Source organism: Enhydra lutris, unplaced genomic scaffold (genome assembly GCF_002288905.1).
Source record: "Enhydra lutris kenyoni isolate GAN:26980312 unplaced genomic scaffold, ASM228890v2 scaffoldscaffold81, whole genome shotgun sequence".
NCBI classification, from domain to species: domain Eukaryota; kingdom Metazoa; phylum Chordata; class Mammalia; order Carnivora; family Mustelidae; genus Enhydra; species Enhydra lutris.
Window position 1 is genome coordinate 898,404 of NW_019154165.1, and position 7,249 is coordinate 905,652.

Sequence of the window (7,249 nt, forward strand, 5' to 3'; positions counted from 1 at the left end):
CGGGGCTCGATCCCAGGACTCTGAGATCATGACCTGAGCCGAAGGCAGCGGCTTAACCCACTGAGCCACCCAGGCACCCCTGATTTTAACAATTCTAAGTGTACATGTCACTGGCATTGATTATATCCACAATATTTTGCAACCATTATCACTATATGTGTCCAAAACTTTTTCATCACCTAAAACAAAACCCTGTAACCATTAAGCCAATAACCAATAACTCCCCGTTTCCACCATGCCCAAGCCCCAGGTAACCTTTAATTTACTTTAATTTAATTTACTTTCTTATCTATAGGGCATTGCTAATTCTAGAGATTTCAGATAGGTGAAATCATACAATATTCGTCCTCTTGTGTCACTTAGCAGAATGTTTTCAAGGTTCATCCATGTTGTAGTGTGTATCAAAACTGCATCCCTTGTTTTGGCTGAATAATATTCCATTGTATTATGTATCATATCGTGTTTATCCATTCATCTGTTAATGGACAATGACTTGTTTCCACTTTTGGCTGCTGTGAATAATTCTGCAGTGAATGCTGGTGTAAAAGTTTCTCTTGGATCTTTTTTTTTTTTAGTTATTTTGGGTATGTACCTAGGAGTGGAATTGCTGGGTCATATGGCAACTCTATGTTTTACCTTTTAAGGAACTAGCAGACTGTTTTCCACAGCAACTACACCATTTTACATGACCACCAGCAATGCATGAGTGTCCAATTTCATTGTATGCTTGTCAACACTTGTTATTTTCTGTTCGTTTTTTCTATGATAGCCATCCTGGTAGGTGTGAAATGGGATCTCCTTGGGATTTTGATTTGCATTTCCCTACTAACGATGTTAAGCATCTTTCCATGTATTTATCTGGCCATATGTGTATCTTCTTTGGAGAAATGTCTTTTCAAATGCTTTGCCCATGTTTAATAGGGCCATCTTTTCACTGTTGAGTTATAGGAGTTCTTTATATACTCTGGATATTAAACCCTTATCAGATATATGATTTGCAAATATTTTCTTCCATTCTATAGGTTTTCTTTTCACTTTCTTAATAATATTCTTTGATGCTCAAAAATTGTGATTTTGGTCAAGTCCAGTTTATTTTCCCTCTTGTTGCCCAAGTTTCTGTTGCCATATTTAAGAATGCATTGCCAAATCTAAGATCATGAAGGTTGATTGTCATGTTTCTTCTAAGATTTTTATAGTTTTCGCACTTATATTTAGGTCTTTAATCCTTTTGGAGTTAATTTTTGTATATAGTATGAGGGAGGGGTTAAATTTCATTCTTTTGCATGTGGATATCTAATTTTCCCATTACCATCTGTTAGAGTCTTCATTCCCCCATTGAATGGTCTTTTTTTTCCATTTAATGGTCTTGACACCCTTGTTGAAAATCAATTAATCATAGGTATGTCATTTTATAACCGGACCCTCAATTCTATTTTATGTTTCTATACACCTATCCTTATGCTAGGATTTCATTGCTTAATTACTATAGCTTTGTAATAAGCTTGAAATTGGTAACTGAGTCCTCCAACTTTATTTCTTTTTAAAGATTGTTTTGGTTATTTGGAGTCTTTTGCAGTTCCACAGGAATTTGAGGATTGGCTTTTCCATTTCTACAAAAAAGTCCCTGGAATTTTGATAGAGATTGCATTCAATCCTAAGACTGCTTTAGAAAGTACTGGCATCTTAACAATATTAAGTCTTCCAATCCATGAACATAGGATGTGTTTCCATTTATTTGGGTCATAGTTAATTTATTTCAGAAATGTTTTGTAGTTTTCAGTATATAAGTATATAGCTTCTTGATTAACTTATTTCTAGATGTTTTATTATATTAGATGTTATTTTAAATGGAATTATTTTCTTAATTTCCCTTTTGGATTTTTCATTGCTGGTATAGAAACACAACTAATTTTTGATTGTTGATTTTGTATCTTGCATCTTTTCTGAATTTATTAGCTATAGCAGCTTTTTTTAAAGATTCTTTGGGATTTTCTTTACATAGGATCATGTCATCCACGACTAGAGATAGTTCACTTCTTCTTTTCTAATTTGTATATTTTTTATTTATTCTTCTACCTAATTGCTCTGGCTAGAATTTACAGTATAATGTTCAATAGCAGTGGTGAAAGTGGACATTCTTGTCTTTTTTTATTAAGATTTTTTATTTGTTTATTTGTCAGCGGGGGTGGGGGGAGAGAGGGAGAGCATGAGCAGGGGGAGAGCATGAGCAGGGAGAAGGGCAGAGGGAGAAGCAGGCTCCGCACTGAGCAAAGAGCCTGATGCAGGACTCAATCCCAGGACCCTGGGATCATGACCTGAGCTGAAGGCAGATGCTTAACAACTAAGCCACCCAGGTGCCCCTGTACTGAGTCCTTTTCAATGCTACTATCACTCTGGTTCTCCCTCTTCTGACTCCCTCTTCCACTTTTCAGGATGCTTGTGATTATACTGGACCTACCCAGATAATCCAGAGTAATCTCTCTATCTTAAAGTCAACTGATTAACAATTTTAATTCCATCTGCTACCTCAGTTCACTTCAGCCACATGACCAGACACTGTCATAAGTTCCCCAGATTAGAACATGGATGTATTTACCTGGCCACCAGTCTGTCTACCACACAACCAGACCCACAGTCCTGTATACAGTAAGATTCCATGTACATAAAATTTTTTATTTAAATTCAATTAATTGGGGTGCCTGGGTGGCTCAGTCAGTTAAATGTCTGCCTTCAGCTCAGGTCATGATCCCAGGGTCCTGAGATCGAGCCCCTCATTGGACTGTCTGCTCAGTGGGGAGACTGCTTCTCACTCTCTGTGCTCTCGCGTTCTCTCTCTGTTCTCCCTCTCTCAATCAAATAAATAAATAAAATATTTTTTTAAAAAGGCTAGAAAATGAAAGAAATACAACTTGCAGTCAGCATGTTAGTGCCTCAAAATGTACTATCAATGGACTTCCAGGGATCCTACAGCATTTGAATAAGATCTCCAATATGAGGGACACCTGGGTGGCTCAGTGGGTTAATCCTCTGCCTTCAGCTCAGGTCATGATCTCAGGGTCCTGGGATCGAGTCCTGCATCAGGCTCTCTGCTCAGCAGGGAGCCTGCTTCCCCCTCTCTCTCTGCCTGCCTCTCAGTGTACTTGTGATCTCTGTCAAATAAATAAATAAAATCTTAAAAAAAAAAGATCTCCAATATGAGAGGAACCAAGACAAATAGCAAAGTAGACTCCAGAGGAAGCAGATATAATATGAGGAACAGAAAAAAATGCTTTTTATAAAACCATAAACCCCAAGTCCTCTAAATAATATCCTAGAGAAATGAGAGAAGATACTGCACCCATGCTTTAGAAGAGGAACAGAAAATAAAAAAAGAACTTGTAGAAACGAAAATAGAAGAATGGAGATTTAAAACAAACCACAAACGTCAATTAAAGGTTGAAAACTAAAGCTTCAGAGGTATCCCAGAAACCATGGAAAGGGGACAGTGAAATGGATAATGGAAGAGAAGAGCTTAGAAAATTTCATGATCAATCTCAAAATCCAGTCTGCTGGTCTAGGAACGGTGTTCTTGGCTCTATGGATGTGTGGAGAGCTCACCAGCATGGAAATGTTAGCAGTTCTAAAAGAAGAGAAAAAAAGAAAATGCTGGAGAGGAAAAATTAAGACAATGCTATAGGCTGAATGTTTGTGTCCCCCCAAATTCAAAGGTTAAAACTTAAGCCCCAGTGTGATAGTATTTGGAAGTGATGTTTTTAGGAGAGGATTAGATGATGAGGGTGGCGCCCTCACAGAAGTGATTAGTGCCCTTATAAAAGAGACCCCAGTGAGCTCTCTGGCCCACCACCACATGAGGATATTGTAAGAAGACATTGTCTGTGAACCAGGAAGTGGGCCCTTACTAGTTACCAAAACTGTTGGTACCTTGACCTTGGACAATCCAGCCTCCAGAACTGTGGGAGATAAATCTGTGTCATTTATAAGCCACCCAGTCCATGGCATTCTATTACAGCGGCTCAAATTGACTGAGTAGAAAAGTTCCTGGAATGGAAAGACACACATTTCCAGTGAAAGGGTATACATACTAAATACAACAAAATGCACATCATAAAAAAGTCACCAATCAAATATTTCCAGATTCCAAGAATACAGAAAATATATTGCTATTGGTCAAATAGGGGGGGAAATGATAATATGAATAAGTCAATGCACATAAATTGAATAGCTTATAAGAAATAGGCCAGTATCTTGAAAACCTCAAATTACCAAAAATTATCCAATATTGAATAGATAACTTGGATACTCCTATAAAGAAATTGAATTCATTGCTAAATACCTTCCAAAAAAGAAAATGATAGGCCCAGATGGTTTCACTGGTGAATTCTACCATACATTTAAAGAATTAACATCAATTTTGTAAAACTTCTTCCCAAAAATAGAACAGGAGAGAAGAGCTTCCAACCCCTTTCATGAGACCAGCATTACCCTGACACCAAAACCAAAGACAAACAAACAAACAAACAAACAAAAAAACAGGCAAGCAAGAACCTGCAGACCAAAAATCTCATGAACATAGACACAAAAATCCTCAACAAAATCTTAACAAATCAGGGGCACCTGGGTGGCTCAGTCGGTCTGCCTTCCGCTCCAGTCCTGGGATTGAGCCCCATGTCCAGCTCTCTGCTCAGCAGGAAGCCTGCTTCTCCCTCTCCTTCTGCCTGCCACTCGGCTTGCTTGGGCTCTCTCTCTCTGTCAAATAAATAAACTCTTTTTTAAAAAAATTTTTAATTGAAAAAAATATTAACAAATCAAATCCAGCAATGTATATAAAGAAAAATATATCTCAAACAAGTGATGCTTATTCCAGGAATACAAGGTTTGTTCAATGTTAAAAAAATCAATTAAAGCCATTATTTTTTTTAATTTATTTATTTGAGAGAGAGAGAGTACATGTGCACACATGAGTTGGGGTTGGGGGAGGGATAGAGGGAGAGAATCTCAAGCAGACTCGTCACTCGTCAAGCAGAATCTCAAGGAGACCACTGAGGGGCTCAATCTCACAAGCCATGAGATGATGACCCAAGTCGAAACCAAGAGTCAGATGCTTAACCAACTGCACCACCTCAATTTAAAGCCCTCAAATTAAAGACATTATATTAATATTTTATAAAAGAAAAGTCATGCCATCATGACAAGTGATTAAGAAAACGCCTTTGACATCTATTCAAGACAAAAACTCAGCAAACTATGAATGGAAGGGAACATCCCGAACCTACTAAAGGGCATCTATAAAAAACCTACAGCTAACATACTTGATAGTGAAAAACTAACTGGTTTCCCTCTAAGATAAAGAATAAGGCAAGGATGTCCATATTTACCATTCTTATTCAACATCATACTGAAAATCCTAGCTAGTATAATAATTCAAGAAAAATAAATAAAAGACATTCCAATAGGAAAAGAAGACATAAAACTGACCATATTCATAGGCAATATGATTATCTAAATAGAAAAATCCCATGAAATCTATTTTAAAAATTCTCATAACTAACAAATGAGTTTGGTAGGATCACAGGATACAACATCATTAACAAAAATCAATTGTACTTCTATATACAATAAATGTACAAATGGAAACCAAAAATTTAAAAACCAATATAATTTACAATATTTAGGGATGTATCTAACAAAATATATACAAGATGTTTATTCTCAAAACCACAAAGTACCAGTGAGAGAAATCCAAGAAGATTTTGTCATAACTTGGGGATATATGAATAATTCTAAGACATAACACCAGAAACATGTAAAAAAAAAAAAAGGAATGAGTGTCAAATTATATTTCATGAAAATTAAAAATGTTTATTCTGAGAAAGACCCTGTTAAGAGAATAAAAAAACAAACAAATAATACATAGAAATATTTGTAAATTATATACTCAACTATGATCCAGAGTATACAAAGAACTCTTAAAACCCAACAATAAGAAAATCAACAGCTTGGGGCACCTGGAAGGCTCAGTCGGTTAGGCATCTATCTGCCTTGGGCTCAGGTCTTGATCCCAGTGTCCTGGAATTAAGCGCCATATCAGACTCCCTGATCGGTGGGAAGTCTGCTACTCCCTCTGCCCCCCCTCCTCGTGCTCTCTTTCTCTTTCACTATCTCACAATCTCTCTCTCTCTCTCTCTCAAATAAGTAAAATATTTTTAGAAAATTTAATTTAAAAAAAATGAATAGTTTAATTAAGAATGGACACTTCACCAAAGAGGATATGAGAATAGCAGTTGAGCACATGAAAAAGTGTTATTAGCCATTAGGAAAATGCAAAGTAAAACAACAATGAGATACCACTAGATACCTATTACAATAGCTGAATTAAAATATACTGACAAAACCAAGTGCTGGGTAAGATTGGAGGTAAATGGAATGCTCAGACATTGATGAAGGCAATGCAAAATGGTACAGCTGCTCTGTAAAGCAGTTTGCCAATTTCTTACACAAGTAAACACGGAATAATCATAGCACTCAGCAATGTCACTTCTGAATGCTTTCCCTAGAGCTAGAGAAATGAAAACCTGTGTTTACAAAAAAACTTCTCCATGAATGCTCATAGCAATTTTATTCATACTAGTTCAAAAATTAAAGAAATCAAGATGTCTTTTAACAGATGAATGAAAAGCAACCTTTGATGCATCCATAAAATTGAATACTACTTAGCCAACATAAAGGAGAGTACAATTGCTATTTGCACAATTTTGATGAATCACAAATGCATTTTGTTAAATGAAAGGACAAGACACAAGAGAGAACGTGCTATCATTATGCTTGTATACAATTCTGGAAAAGGTAAAAATATAAGAATGGGAAACATATCACTGGTTAGCATCGATTGAGGATGGGAAAGAGGGTTTAAATAGAGGGTAGAGTGAGGGAAATTTTAACTATAATGAAAATATTTTATATCCTAATGGTGGAGAAGATTACACAAATCTATCCATAAACAGGATTGGGACTGATAACAGCATTCAGAATCATGGCATGCTTCTCAAAAATGATATTGGAAGTTAATAAAAAAAAAAGAGTAGATCAAGGCCTTCAAAATCCCTGGGGGGAAATTTCAGCCTGAAACTTATACATCTAGGTATCAATTAAGAATGAGATCAAGGGGCGCCTGCGTGGCTCAGTGGGCTAAGCTGCTGCCTTCGGCTCAGGTCATGATCCCAGGTCCTGGGTTCGAGCCCCACATCAGGCT